This window comes from Chelonia mydas, unplaced genomic scaffold (genome assembly GCF_015237465.2).
Source record: "Chelonia mydas isolate rCheMyd1 unplaced genomic scaffold, rCheMyd1.pri.v2 scaffold_67_arrow_ctg1, whole genome shotgun sequence".
Classification (NCBI taxonomy): Eukaryota; Metazoa; Chordata; order Testudines; family Cheloniidae; genus Chelonia; species Chelonia mydas.
The window spans coordinates 110,577-126,466 of NW_025111276.1; the positions used below are offsets into that span (position 1 = coordinate 110,577).

Consider the following 15,890-nt stretch of genomic DNA (forward strand, 5'->3'; position numbering starts at 1 on the left):
CATAAGCTTTCATGAGCTACAGCTCACTTCATCGGATGCTTAATGTGTGGGTTTTGGTGGGTTTTTTTTTTTTTTTTTTGATTGACATGTTGAAGTAGTTGTACACAAAAGGAGTAAACGGGTCTGAGGAATTTGTATTTGATCATCTGGACGTCTCTTGGAATCCCCAGCTGCAGGCGGATAGCCGGCCACTGGAAGCTTGTTGTTTGACCGCTCAACACCACTCCAGACCGGGGTAACTATTGTTTGGGGATGCTCCATAACGAAGGCTGTGAGTCTGTCATGGATTCTGTGACTTTCTCTGACCTCCAGGACTTCTGCAGCGGCTGGTGCTGGCTCAGGGGTTGCCCGAGCCGGGCAGCCCTTGGGCCAGCAGCAGTTTGGGAGTGTGGCAGGGGGCTGGGGCAGGGGGTTGAGGGATGCGGGGTGGCTTGGCAGAGGGGCTGGAGGGGGGGTCTCCACACCACGCTGCCCGTGCCTGCAGGCCGTGCCCCCCACAGCTCCCATTGGCTGAGGTTCCTGGCTGAGGTTCCTGTGCCCACCCCCCAGCACCAGCAGGGGTCCCACTCCCAGGCTGCGCACTGCAGCCCCCTCCCCCAGCACCTGCGGGGCCCCCAATCCGCCCTTACAGAGCGCCTGTCCCCCCCCTCCCCCCAATTTTAGTCATGGCAGGTATTTTTAGTAAAAGTCATGGACAGGTCATGGGCCCATGGATTTTTGTTTATGGCCGGTGACTTGTCCATGACGTTTACTGAAAATACCCATGACTAAAATGTAGCCTTAGCTATAACCTATTGTGTTTGTATGTGCCTGAGATTAAATAAAGCAGAGACTTTGAGCAAAGGCATTCTGGTGAGAGTCCTGGAGACTAATAAAGTGAGGGCTTTAAGTAAAAGCACCTGTTTTTGATTTGTTTGTGTCAGCCACATAGCAGACAGATGCGCAACATCTCCCTTGGTTTATGTCCTGATACTGCTGTGACGGTTTTGGTTACAGAGACCCCTTGAGACTGTCACTTGATGCTCTGGGGTACCACAGAGAACAACCCTCCTGCCAGAACGGGCACCTCACCACTCTTGTCTTGCTGGGCTAGACACTCCATCCAGTTAAAAGAAAAGGAGTACTTGTGGCACCTTAGAGACTAACCAATTTATTTGAGCATCCAGTTCAGCTCCAGCCCAGACTCAGAGGTTGGGCCACACGCCGCTGCAGTTCCTCAGACACTGAGACTCACTCAGCCCTGGGGCTTCTCAGTTAACAGGGACGTTCCCAGTGCCCAGTGTTCAGCCTTTCTGGGAGCCTGAACCCCAAATAAATCCGTTTTACTCCATATACAGCTTATACAGGGTAAATTCATTCATATGTCCTCTAGATCACTGACAGAGAGATATGTACAGCTGTTCCCCCCCGGAACAATTACTTACACTGGGTTTATTAATAAACAAGTGATTTTATTAAGAATAAAAAGTAGTACAGAACAAGATAAGTCACAAAGCAAAATAAAACAAAACACACAAGGCTAAGCGTAATACAGTAAGAAATCAGTTACAAATGTTAACTTCTCACCCTAGATGTTACTTCAAGTCAAATCCTTCTCAGGTCAGTTGCCTTTTCTGACCTGTGTCCAGCCTGTTCTCTCCCACCCCTGTGGTTACAGTTCTTTTGTTTCCAGGTACTTTCAGGGATCTCCTTGAGGTGGGGAGGCTGTCTCTTAAGCCAGCTGAAGACTCTCATTGTTTACTTCCCCCACCTTATATAGAATTTCCCTAAGGCGGGAAACCTTTGTTTGGAATCCCTCCCCCCTTCTGGGAAAGTACCATTTCAAGATGGATTCCAGTATCAGGTGACATGGTCACATGTCTCTGTAAGACCCCAGTCTCCATTCTTCCTGGGCTGGCCCCATGTACACAGGAAGGCTTGCAGGTAAACAGAGCCATTTACAACTCATTGTTTCTGAAGCACCTTAATGGACTCCACTTAATATGTTCACATCAGTAACACAAGTTTCTATCTTATTCTCCTAACTCCAGACGTAGAAATAATACATGCAAACAAACAGGATGAACACACTTAGTAGATTACAAGCTTTCAAATGATATATTACATGGGGCATTTAGCATAAAGCATATTCCAGGCATGTTATATTCCTGTTCATAAGCATATTTTCATAAAGCATATGAGTGCAACGTCACAACGGCCTCACAGAGAGTAAAGTTACCATGAGCTTTGGGTTTAGGGAACCCCGGGGAGCAGACCAGGCTCCCTGCAGTGCAGGAATCACTTCATGTGGCGGCGGGAGAGGGGGTGCTGCATGGACAGTGGAGTTTACAACATGGCCACTGTTGCAGGGAATGGGGTATTGCGGGACAGCTGCTGGAGGATGGTTAGGGTAGATGAAGGCCAATGCCATCTGGAGAGGTGGTTTTACTGCATCACCGTAAGGGAGCAATTACATTCGCCAAAGACAAATTTGGGTGTAGACATGGGCACAGCGAGGTGAATGCAAGGCAATGTATGCCAACCTAACTGTGGTGTTGACCAGGCCTAAGGGGCTTGGTTGCTTGAGGCACAGCTAGCCATGCTGTGGTGTAGGGGCCACTACCAGCCGTTCTGCCCACACTACCCTTGGGGAGGAGAGGCCTAGCCCGTCCCTCCTCTCCTCTCTGCTCCCTCAGGACCGGCAGGAAACCCCAGCCAGACCCAATGAGAGGCGAGGGCAATAGAGCAATGACTGCAGCACTAGGAGAGCCTGGCAAAGAGCAGCCACCAGGGGCTGTCGCCAAGGGACCCACCGAGGGATGTCCCTGTATGGTGACAAACCCCAGAACTGCAGGGCAAATCTTGCCTTGCCGAGAGGCCCTGTCTCTCCCCCTTTCCCCCCTCCCCACACATGTCCCAGCCCCAGGCTCTGCACGGGCTGGACCTGGTCCCAGAGGAGTCAGTTATGGGGCCTCCGCGGCCAGATGGTCTATGTCCTTATCCCATTGCTGGGCCAAGCCAGCATCTCTGCCCCCTGCCACCCTGCCCTCCCCCCAACTGCTCCTGGCTGGGCTAGCTGCTGGTGGTTCCTCGGCCCCCAGGGGCACCATCAGCCTGGCCTTGAGAGATACCCAAGCTCTGGAAACGCCAGTGACAGCTTCTGAGTCTAGTTGGGACCAGGAGCCAGCCAGGAGAGCTTGGGGCCAGCTGCCCCCAGTCTGCAGAGTGGGGCTGGCCATGTCCTGGACTCCCCTGGTCTGAGGTGCTGGCCCCAAGAGCATCACAGTTACTTTGGTAAATGCACCCTGCTGCCCTGGTAAGAGAATTTTGGGAGAAGGAGGTGATTTTGTGGGGCCCCCTCTAGGGCTTTGGGTGCCTCCCCCAGCCATGTGCTGCAGGAGTAGCAGAGACCAGTGGCTGGTGCCAGGGCCTGTGCAGAGCAGCCAGCTCTCTGATGGACCGGGGAGGTGGGTGTTGCCGGCACCCAGTGCCGAGAGGCTAAACAACAGCTTGAGTTGGTTTGCTACGAGGTGTGCTACACCCAATAATCACAATGGGGTGGAGAAGCAGAAAAGTTTATTTGAAGCTTCAAAAAGGTACAGGGAGATTTGAATCTCAAATCCTGTACACAGAGCAGGAAGTTACACAGGCTTTTATACATACTTTTTCCCAGCATACTTATCCAATAGCAAGCTGCCCTAAGTATCCATATAGCCAGCCAATCCAGTTCCCAGCTAGTTCCCTGGTTCTCTGTATCATTTCTTAAACCATACATAAAGCTGCTTTATTCAGCATTGTTCTTCCATATCTGCCCTGTTTGGCCTTGCTTAGTTTCAGGCAGTCTGACTCTGCAGCATATTGTTGCAGATTCTCAGCATAACTGCTGCGAGTGCCTCCAGGCTGGGGGGCCAAGGACACTTGGGCCTAGTACGCAGAGCTGCTGCGAGTGCCTCCAGGAGGGAGGGGGGGCCAAGGACACCTGGGCCTAGTGCGAGGGGGCTTCATCGACACTCGTGGTCTTCCATCCCCTCGAGTTACCTAGTGGCCATGCCCCAGTGTCCCCAACAACTCCCCTCTTTGAGAACACTCAACAACCTTGGCTCTGAGTTTTCTCACTTGGGCTACTTATTTCTTTACAATAGGACTTTGCATAAGCACTCTGTGATAGCCCTGAAGAGAATGACTTATTAACTTTTGCAAAAGGGCCCTAACACATGAGACTGCACAGCATAATACCAGTAATACAAGCAATGCAGGAAAGAGAAGTTTCAATAACAGGCTAAATAAACCACCAAGCCAAGACGACAAACCCCAGCCTGAAAACAAGGTTTGCAACCAATCGCTCTCTGGGGCAGTATAGGCAACCTGTGCTCCGGCTCGGGCATGGGCCTCAGCCTGTACCACCTTTTCATAGATCTCATAACTGCTATCATTGACATATACACAACATCGGGACCCGACGAGGGCACAAACCCCTCCTTGGGATGCCAAGAGATAGTCCAAAGCCAGCCTGTTCTGGAGGGAAAACGTCCTGAGCTGCTGTATCTCTTTATTTAATGTTTTTACTGCTAATTTTAAATTACTAACCGAGTCCTTTAATTTTAAGGCCACTTTTTTTAAGTACCATTTGCAGCCTTACTGTATAGCGGCCTATGCATGCCATGGCTGGCCCGGAAAACAGTGGCTCTATTCCCAGTACAGAGCACCCTACAAGCTTCTCGGTTGTGAGGGGATTCTTCATATTGCCCTCCAATGCCTTAGTCAGTCGCCGCAGGGTCTTTTCTCGTGACTCAACAGAGGTGTCTCGGGCATTTCTAATCTCTCCTTTGGGCAGTGTGGCAGTTATGAAAGATGAGGAACTCCACTGAGCTATATAACAGCTACCTGTCCAGTTGGCTGGCAGCACCTCGTAAGCCTTTCGGCCACATACAAAATAGTGACCCTGTAGGGCCCAGTAAGGACTGTTTCTTAAGGGGATTCCTGGGATATTTAAGGCTGCTTTTCCAAACAGTTCATATGCCCCTAAGGGGGCATCCCATCCTCCTGATTGGGTACAAGTGAGAGCGTTTCTAATTGTGCAGTTCAAATTAAACTCGCCATAGGGACCACTACAAACCCACCATTGGCTGGCTACGTTGGAGATGTTAACTGGACGGCAAGTTATATTTCCAAACCCCTCTTTTGAGGTAAGATTATTTGTAAGAGTTTCCCTAAAAGGGGAGGAACAATTACACCCACACTGTTGGCCTCCCCTGTTGTTCTTTATCCAATACCCATCAGCCCACTGTGTAATAACACAGGAGCTTTTTCCCCACAGGACGCCCATAGTGATCAGATTGGTTTCGGGTAAAACATAACACTCCCTCAGTGAGTACTGCAACTGAATACTCCTGGTCCTGATAGGTGGCCTGCTGTAAAGAGGTCTTATTCCAGAACGGCGAGTCCGTTCTTTCCTGCTCTTTGGTGGTGGCTAATTCTGCTAGGGTCAAGGGCAGCATGTCAAAGGGCATTCCCGTTTTGGGGGATAGTGAAGTTGGAGCACATACCCAGCAATCAGTCTGGTTTGTTAAATTAGCAACATGGTGCGCAAGCAAAACAAAGGAGTTATGCTCCCGATATGCACAGTTTGGAAATACCAATACAGAGAATAACAATGTTACCCAATTAATTATCACCAGAGTCTTCCCAACCCAGGGTCTCCAGTACCTGGGTGGGCCCATTTTAGCATTAAGGTGCCCGCTATTTGTGTCTTTTAAACAGTAGCTTTAGCCCAAGATCATCACTAGATGAGGGGTCAGCAGGTTGGACGGTCCACTGTTCTGCTGACGAGGGGGCGGGTACTGCCTTCAGACGAAAGTGATGGATCCAGTTCTTGTGTCCCTCGATCTTTGCCGCTGTATGGGAGATCAGCAGGACGGTATAGGGTCCTTTCCACTTTTCCTGGAGAGGCTCGTCTTTCCAGGTGCGAACAAGCACAGAGTCACCGGGCTGTAAGGAGTGGACGGGAGTGTCCAAGGGGAGAGGCTGGGAATCCTTGGTATACCTGTGAAGAGACAAGAGAACAGCAGACAGGGAACACATATACTGTGACAAAAAAACATTACCCAACTCCCATTCCCCTGACAGAACCGGGGTGCCATTCATAGGCCATGCCCTTCCAAACATAATTTCAAAGGGACTAAGCCCTAATCTACCCTTTGGGAGAACGCGGATACGGAGCAGGACGAGGGGCAAAGCATCAGGCCATCACAGTGAGGCTTCTTGGAACACTTTTGAGAGATGCCGTTTAAGGGTCTGATTGGTACGCTCCACTACCCACTGGCTTGCGGTCTCCAGGGCATATGGAGTTTCCAGGGGATCTGTAAGGCATGTGAGATGCTTTGAATGATTTTTGACGTGAAGTGTGTCCCGTTGTCAGATTCCATCCACAGGGGGAGTCCAAAGCGAGGAATGATCTCCTTAACAAACTTGAGGGCCACTGTTCTGGCAGTGCAGTTACGGCATGGGAAGGCTTCTGGCCATCCGCTGAACCGATCCACTAAGACAAGGAGATATTTGAACCCTTGGGTCTGGGGAAACTCAGTAAAGTCTATTTGCCACACTCGTCCGGGGCCCAGAGTGGGTTCTAGGGCAGCTGGTGGCACAGGATGTCCCGGTCGGGGGTTATTCTTTTGGCAGACTAAGCAGTCCGCTTGTACCTGGGCAGCCAGGGGTCGGAGTCCGGAAGTGATAAAGTATTTTCCCATTAGTTGGATAAGTGCTTCCCTGCCAGCATGAGTGGTTTGATGTAGTTTCTGCAGCACCGGCCGGATCAGGCCCTTTGGTAGGAGGACCTTCCCTTCTGGGGAATGGAGCCATCCCTCCTTTTCCCGGAGACCGAGTTTGTCAGTTAGCTGTCTCTCCTCCCCAGAGTACTGAGGGGTTGGAAGCTCCCCTACTGATGGGATAAGGGCATGCGTATGGGCGTTCTCAGTCTGAGGGGATGGCAGGGTGGCAGCATGCTTAGCCTCTCTATCTGCCCGGGCGTTACCTCTGGCCACATCTTGATCCTCCCTTTGATGGGCTTTACAGTGTACCTCCGCCACTTCCGAGGGAAGTTGTACGGCTTCTAGGAGCTGGAGGATTTGGGGGCCATACTTGACTGGGGAGCCTTGGGCTGTCAGCATTCCCCTTTGCTTTCATAGGCCAGCATGAGCATGCAGCACACCAAAAGCATACTTTGAATCAGTAAAAATGTTGACCCGCTTTCCTTTTGACAGTTCAAGTGCACGGGTCAGGGCTGTTAGTTCAGCAAGCTGGGCAGAGGTCCCAGCAGGCAAACCTTCAGCTTCCACAGTGTCATGGAGGGTCACAACAGCATAACCCGCCCTCCTTTGCCCATCTATTACAGTACTGCTACCATCAGTGTACCACTCATAATCTGCATTTGGGAGGGGTACATCCTTTAAATCCGGACGGCTGGAGTACTGGACATCTATGATCTCTAAACAGTCATGTTCCTGTTCCTCTGTTTCTGGCAAGAGAGTGGCTGGGTTAAGGGAGGGGCAAGGCTGTAAGGTGGCTTCAGAGTTTTCTAACAGCTTAGCCTGGTACCGAGCAATCCGAGCCTGGGTGAGCCAAAGCCCTCCCTTTGCATCCAATAAGGCTCGGACCATATGGGGAGTATAGATTTGCATAACCCCTCCCAATGTTAGCTTCTCGGCTTCCTCAAGCACTAGGGCTGTAGCTGCGACTGCCCGTAAACGTGCCGGCCAACCCTTTGCAACCTGATCCAATTGCTTAGAAAAATAAGCCACGGGACGTCTCCATGCTCCTAACAGCTGTGTGAGCACTCCTAGGGCCACCCCCTTTCTTTCATGTACATACAACTGAAACGGCTTAGAGAGATCTGGCAGGCCCAGAGCCGGGGCTTCCATCAACTTCCTTTTCAAGATTTTCAATGCCCTGTCAGCCTCTGGGGTCCAATAGAAGGGGTCATGATCTGCTCCTTTTACACAGTCGTACAGGGGTTTAGCCCACAGTCCAAACTCTGGGATCCATATCCTGCAAAAGCCTGCCATACCCAGAAATGCCCTGAGCCGCTTACGGTTACTTGGGGTAGGGACTTGACAGATAGCTTCCTTTCTTTTGCTTGAAAGCTCACGCTCCCCTTGCCGTATGTGAAACCCGAGGTACCATACCTCTGGGAGGGCAATTTGAGCCTTACTCCATGCTACCCGATATCCCCGGAGTCCAATAAAATTCAGGAGGCTCACGGTGGCTTTAAGGCAGGGGGTTTGGCCCACAGTGGCAATTAACAAATCATCTACATACTGCAGAAGGAGGGCCTCCTCATTATCCCACTCCTCAAGGTCCCTGGCCAGAGCCTGGCCAAAGAGGGTGGGGGAGTTTTTAAATCCCTGGGCCAACACTCTCCAGCAAAGTTGCTTTTTAACCCTATTTCGGTCCTCCCACTCGAAGGAGAAGATCTCCTGTGACGGGGTGGCAACTGGGATGGTAAAGAAAGCATCTTTCAGATCGAGGCCTGAAAAATGGGTATACTGTCCCCCTATAGAAGCCAATAAGGTATACGGGTTAGGGACAAGAGGGTGCAGAGTCTTAACCCGTTCATTGACTGCCCTTAGGTCCTGTACCAGCCGATACGTGCCATCAGGCTTCTGTATGGGTAGAATGGGAGTGTTCCAGGCTGACTGACATTCCCGGAGAATACCATACATTAGGAATCGATCTACAGTTTCCTGTAAACCTTCTCTGGCTTCCCTCTTGATTGGATACTGTTTTACTTGCACTGGGCCTTTCCCTGGTATGAGCTGAATAGTAATGGGGGTCTGGTGGGTGGCCTTTCCTGGGATCCCTGATGCCCACACGAGGGGGTACACCTGGTCTTCCCACGGGCTCCATTCTGGGGCTTGCATAGCTGAGGGCTCAACTGCAAGGGTCATGATCCATGCATTCTCAGGGGGTAAGGTAAGGGTTATTTCATCCTCAGTAAAATGCAGGGTGGCACATAGGCGGCAGAGCAGGTCCCGTCCCAGCAGAGGTGTTGGGCACTCAGGGAGGTATACCAGCTTGTGGGATATAGTTCTGTTTCCCAAAGCGCATTCCGCTGGGGCATACACTGGGCACTTGGTGTCTTTGCCTGTGGCTCCCACCATGGTAAGGGAATCTGCTACTGGCAACGGAAGGGGTCGATTTATGGCAGTTTGTGCCACTCCAGAGTCCACTAAAAAATCTATTTCTGAGCTTCCCACCCGCATCTTTACTCGGGGTTCCAGGGGTAGGGTGGTCCGTCTTCCCTGACACCCCTATTCCTGCTCTGCCATCGCCATCATAGAGGCACCCCCCTTTTCTTTCCTCTTTGGGCACTCATTCTTCCAGTGTCCCTCTTGTCGACACAAGGCACACTGGTTGCGACCCAGTTGTCTCTCCTGCGAGCCCGGACGGTCGCGTCCACAGCCCCTTCCTCCCCGGCCACTTCCCTTAGTGCCGGCCTGTACCGCTGTTACCATCAATCTCACTTGCTTTCTCTCCTTCTCTGTATCTCTCCAACTATAAGCTCGGTTTGCAGTCTCTAAGATTTGTGCCATGGTCATGCCCACTAATTCCTCCTTTTTTTGTAACTTTCTCTTAATATCAGGGGCTGCTCTGCTCGTAAAAATTCCCTTAATAATTGACTCAGTTGCCTGATCTTCGGGGTCTGCATTAGTGTTCTGTCAAATTGTGTCCCGAATACGCTGTAGAAAGGCCCCTGGGCTTTCTTTTAAATCCTGCATTACTTCATATGGCTTTGCCCAATTATTATGTCGGACAGCCGAGTGACGGAGTCCATTCAAAAGCAACTCCTTATTGGAGGTAAGGCGGGTCATATCCCCAGGATTATTTGGATCCCACTTGGGGTCTGCTCGGGGGACTTGTGCATCCGGGTCAGGGACATTAATATGATCCCGGTCGTACCGTTTCTGCGCCTCCTCCCTTGCCTTGGACACAACCTGTTGTCTTTCAAACTCAGACAATAGGGTTCACAGGAGGATGTTACAATCATCCCAGTCCGGCTTGTGGCTGCTAAGACACCCCTCAAAAACTGAAATAAACCTGCTTGGGTTGGTGGAAAACTCTCCTGCCTGTGCTCTGAAAGCAGCCAAATCCACAGGGTTAAAGGGCACATGAGTATAAACCTGCATAGTCGTGGCCGGACGCCTGTCCGATCCAGACCGGGCGACTTTAGTTTCGGTGATTAAGGGGTATAGGCCAACCATTGGGGACTTACAAGGTGTGGGTGTAGGGGCCGAAGGGGACACCGGCTCTGCCATTACAGTGGGGGTGGGGGTCTGGGGACTAACATTAGCTGCTACCGAACCAGTTGGAGTCAGATTACAGTGCTGTAAAATATCTGGTCGAGTACATAAAGCCAAAAACAAATGTGCATACATACGTTCATTCCACTTCCTTGTTCTCTGACAGAACAGGAGTAACTGGAGGATCGCGTTGTAATTAATTGACCCTCCTGGTGGCCACCACTCCTGGTCCTCAAATCCTGCACACAGAGCAGGAAGTTACACAGGCTTTTATCCATCCTTTCTTCAGCATACTTATCCAATAGCAAGCTGCCCTAAGTATCCATATAGCCAGCCAATCCAGTTACCAGCTAGTTCCCTTGTTCTCTGTATCATTTGTTAACCTATACATAAAGCTGCTTCCTTCAGCATTGTTCTTCCATATCTGCCCTGTTTGGCCTTGGTTAGTTTCAGGCAGTCTGACTCTGCAACATATTGTTGCAGATCCTCAGCATAACTGCTGCGAGTGCCTCCAGGCGGGGGGGCCAAGGACACTTGGGCCTAGTGCGAGGGGGTTTCATCGACACTCGTGGTCTTCCATCCCCTCGAGTTACCTAGTGGCCATGCCCAGTGTCCCCAACACCCACACTCTGCCCCAGCCCGGAGCCCCCTCCTTCACCGAGCTCCCTCCCAGAGCCTGCAGCCCTCACTCCCTCACTCCCCGACACTCTGCCCCACACGTGCAGGCTGCTAGGCAGCAGCTTTGGTAACAGCACATCAGTCTCTAGGTGTCTCTGTGGTGCAAGGGGTCAGCGCGTTCGGCTGTTAACCGAAAGGATGGTGGGTCGAGCCCACCCCGGGAGGACGATAAGCCTGGGCTACTTCATTGCTCCTCAAGACCTGCTGGGAGCCTCAAAGGCCCTTTTTTGCCACCTCAAAACCATCCCTCTTCACCTCAGTGGTTTCAGCTGGTGGCCCTCAGAGTGCGCTGGATGCAACCCAGAATCCCATCTCCCAGCAGCCATGCCAGGGGCTCAGGCTTAATCCTCAAGGCCAAGTGCAAAACCTTCAGCCGGGAACATTTCACTCCCTTCCCACCCAAGCAGCAAGGGAGAAACGGACGAGACGCGCCAGCTCGAAGACGCCTCCCTCCCACTTCCCTGTTGGCTGAGCAAAGCTCTTGGCCTGCCTCATGCCTCGTCAGGGAAGCATGGCCATGCTGCCCCAACCTGAGTCCCGGCCGCAGCCTGGCCTGCCCCGGTTGACGGAGTGCAGAGCCCCGCGAGTCAATGGCAGGTCGAGTCGAAATCCTCGGCTCTTTTCCTAGACAGCCAAAAAGAGCTGCCCAGAGCTGCCCAGCATCCCAAGAGCCTCCCTCGTGTTCCCCTGCAGCAGCCGCCTGCCGGTGTGGGTGGGAGAAGGGGACGAGGAAGCATGGCTGCCTCAGGCCGGGACAGGAGCCCTCACCACATGCAGGCCTCTTGCCTTCAGCCCAGGCAGCCAGAGGTGCTGGGGAGCTCCCTGGCAGGCCCCGCCTCAGCCACCTCTGGCCTCATGGCCTAGGCTCTTGGTGCTCTGCTGGTCGCTGCCTCGCTTGAAGGCCCAGAGCAAAAAGAAACAAGTGCATCCCTAGCAGAGGATGGTTTCGATCCACCGACCTCTGGGTTATGGGCCCAGCACGCTGCCGCTGCGCCACTCTGCTGGGTCTTCACCCACAGCCCCCAACATCTGGATTTAGGGGCAGATTAACCTTTTGTGGGCCCTGGTGCCAAACATATTTGTGGGCCCCTATGTCGTCATTGTGGGCTCCGAGCATGGGCCTGGGGTGGCAGGGCCATTGGTGCCCTAGTGTCCCCGGTACTGAATCTCAGAGACATTTTTCATGTTGATCACACACCTCTACATGACTATCTGCATTGCCATACACAGCTCCCTCAGCCCCCAGTTCTTCTCATTCAGCTCTACCCATGTGGGTTTACCAGTGTCCACAGTGAGCAGATCTTTCAGAGTGATCAGGGAAGCTCCCCACAGGTTTATCTCCTTCCTCATTCAGACCTTCTATAGCCACGTCTCCAGTGCCACCCCATGTCACCAGTCACTGTGTGTGGTCCCACTCTCAGCTCAAAGATCCAAAGCCAGCAGATACCTGGTCAGTTCTGACAAATCCCCTCCCCAGCGCCCATCCTCCCATTCGAGCAAGCCTCTTGCAAACACCATTTCCCCAAAGTGAGGACTTACCCCTTGGGAATCTGAAGACACCAGCCTTTCTCCCTCTGCTCCCATCTACAGGCTAGTCTACTGCCTGGTCTCCACCACCTCTGCCCATGCTTGTTTCCTTTCTACTTTGGACATGCTCCCCAGCCAGCTGGGACTATTCTCCCACTGCAAGCCTCACCTGCTTCCTCTTTCCCTGATCCCCTTGACATTCCTTTCCTATGGGTGACCTCTGTTCCTTGAGGTTAATTCCAGTTTCTTTATCCGCTCCTAGCTTAATGGCCCCCAGTAGTCACAGAGCCACCTGCAGCTTCTCAGACTATAGCCATGGGGCCAATTGCCAGAGGCCAGCCTGAGATAGCCGCAGCTACTAGTCAAGGGAGGGGTGGCAATTCCAAGGCTGAGCATGCTTGAACCTAGCAACGGCGGCACTAGGGCCTCTAAATCCTCAGCACTGGCCCTAGGCAGCTGCAGACTCTGCAGTTAAGCGCTTCCCTCCTCTAGGCCATGGCTTTAAGTAGCTAAGATGCCCATCACCTGCAGCAGAGGCCACCAATTCCCATGCACCCCTCAGCTAGCACGTAATCGTGCAGAAAGTGCAGCCTGGATGATTTAGGAGGCTGGGGTACCAGGTAGTTCCCATCCCTGATCAGCAGCTCTGCAACAAGCTCACATGGCCCCCCTCCGCTGTGGGCCCAGGACCCTGGGAAGACAGTGGAGTTACCCTGTGTATAACCAGTTCTGTCCAAAGCTCGTTGAAGTGAGTGGGAGTCTTTTCATTATCTTTAATGGGCTGCGTACAGAATCAAAGGACCCCATTCTCGACTCTGGGAGCAAAGCGCATTCTGTGCTGCACTGGTTTACTATGGTAACAGGAAGGTCTCACATTCCCCAGTGAATAAGCAACACCTCCTACAACACCTAACTTTTTCTGAGAGGCCTCCTGCCCAATTAGGAAATGTAAACCTGCTTCGCTTACAAGGGCTGAAAATATCTGGTAGTGTGGTCACAAAAGCAAGGCCCTTCTGAATTCAGGAGGAATTTTGGATGTGCACAGAACACAGACAGGACTGGTCCGTGCACGGTTACAGAACTGCGGTAAAGTGGAACAATTTTCAGCTTGTGTGATTGGAGGATATCTGGATCCATATGGTAAGACTGTCCTACATAAATGAGGAAAAGGTGAGGTGCTTTTGATATTCTTTTGTTCCACTCTTTGTTTCTGTGGGGAATTTGCCAGTGCAATATTACTGTCTTCCCTTTCAACAATCAACACTAAAAGAAATGACCTTGGCTGTTGAAAATAGCAATTCCAGTCCGAGTTAGCACTGGGGAGATGCCAGCATTTGTTGCTCAATTTTATTCTACTTTTTGCACAGCACGTTTCAGTGGATCAGCATATTTGATTGGGGAGAAATGAAGTAACAAGCAACCCAAATTGAGCTTGAGCACTCCTGAGTTTTGAGAATGTTCAAATCTGGAAGGCAGGTGCTCGATTCCCTTTCTGAATATTGGATAAATCAAGAAAGGAAAAGCCAATTTCTGCTTCCCTGGCTCAGAATGGAAATCCTCCTATGGGCATGGTACTGTTTCTACAGCTGCCCAGGTCCTCGAGTAGAGCCTCCCCTCCCTTACTTTTCATTTTAACTTCTTGTGGGATCCACAGACCCCCCCTTGCTAGGCTTCAGACAGAGAGGGGCACTGTCCATTCAGTCCACCCAGTTCCTCCTTTGGGGGCTGCCAGGCGAGGTCGCACCAGCATCCCTCGTCCAGCCTGGGGAAGTCTTTGAGGGTGATATCTGGACCAAAGCCTTCTACTCCTTGGGCACACTTGTTCCCCATTCACAGCGCCACCCCTTCGAGCAGCCAGCTCCCCATTCACAGCAAGCTGCAGCGCATGGGGTCTCAGCTACCCCACTCCCTCCCGCTCCCTTTCCTGTGGACAGTGGCCAAGGGAATGCTGGGAAATGTAGTTCCTTCCCTGCTCCAGGGCTGGCTCTCTAGGCAGGGAGCTGGCCAAGGAACTACAGCTCCCAGGGCCCCGTGGGCTCTCAGCTCCCAGGCTGGATCCCTGCTGCTCGGAGGCTCCACTTGGGCAGCGCTGAGAGAGGGGAGGAAGCGAGTGTTATGGGCCCGTCTGAGCTTGGGCCTGGCACGGTGGAGCCATTGGTGCCACGGTGAATCCGGTCCTGTCCGGACTAGCGCCTTGCGATCTCTAGCGTGGGCAGCAGGTCTGCCGGCTGCACAGCCTGGGTGACAGCAGACAGGTCTCTAGGTGTCTCTGTGGCGCAAGGGGTCAGCGCGTTCGGCTGTTAACCGAGAGGCTGGTGGTTCGAGCCCACCCAGGGACGCTGGTACCCTCGGGCTGTTTCCTTGCTCCTCAAGATGTGCCGGGAGCCTCAAAGGCCCCTTTTTGCCACCTCAGACCCGACTCTCTTGGCCTCAGAGGGTTTAGCTGGTGGCCCGCAGAGTGCGCTGGATGCGAGTCAGAAACCCATCTCCCAGCAGCCATGCCGGGGGCTCGGGCTTGATCCTCAAGGCCAAGTGCAAAACCTTCCGCCGGGCACGTTTCGCTCCCTTCCCTTCCCGCCCCCGCGCTGCAAGAGATAGACACACACACAATCTCTCCCTAACCTGTTTGCAAACCCTTGGCGCGTGTTTCCCAAGCTGGGCAACCTGCTCCCAGCTGAAGGTGACCACACACCCTGCCAGGGGCAGGCTCTGCTCAGCCAGGCCCCGCACCGCCTGCACTAGACAGGTGGGTCCCAGCCCCAAAACTTACTCACATTTCACCCCAATGGCCCCAAACTGCCACTTTTAATATGCAAATAAGGAGCAGCCATGCTCAGGCCTCTCCCCAGCTCTCCAGGGCAGCCTGCAGGCAGAGAACAAGGTGAGATTTAAATTAGCCAGGATGAAAAGGAGGACTTGTGGCACCTTAGAGGCTAGCCAATTTATTTGAGCATAATCTTTCGTGAGCTACAGCTCACTTCATCGGATGCATTCAGTGGAGAATACAGTGGGGAGATTTATATACATAGAGAACATGAAACAATGGGTGTTCCCATACACACAGGAAGCAGAGTGATCACTGTGAGCTCACAGGTGAGCTATTACCAGCAGGAGAGTGGGGGGTGGGTCGGGGAGAGGGGAAACCTTTTGTAGTGATAATCAAGATGGGCCATTTCCAGCAGTTGACAAAAACGTCTGCGGGAGGGAGGGGATAAACATGGGGAAATAGTTTTACTTTGTGTAATGATCCATCCACTCCCAGTCTCTATTCAAGCCTAAGTTAATTGTATCCAGTTTGCAAATTAATTCCAATTCATTTCAATTCAGTAATCTTTCGCTGGAGTCCAGATGATGAAGATGTCATCAATATATCGCAAGTAGAGTAGGGGCATTAGGGGACGAGAGCTGAGG

The 15,890-nt window shown here is 52.3% G+C and overlaps 2 non-coding genes across 2 annotated transcripts; one reads left to right on the forward strand and one right to left on the reverse strand.

Annotated features, from left to right (window-relative positions):
* Positions 1–11,883: 11,883 nt before the first annotated feature.
* Positions 11,884–11,955, reverse strand: TRNAM-CAU. The gene has a single exon. It is a non-coding gene; the product is annotated as a tRNA-Met (tRNA).
* Positions 11,956–14,744: 2,789 nt separating this feature from the next.
* On the forward strand, positions 14,745–14,818 carry TRNAN-GUU. Its single transcript has one exon. It is a non-coding gene; the product is annotated as a tRNA-Asn (tRNA).
* The last annotated feature ends 1,072 nt before the right edge of the window (positions 14,819–15,890 follow it).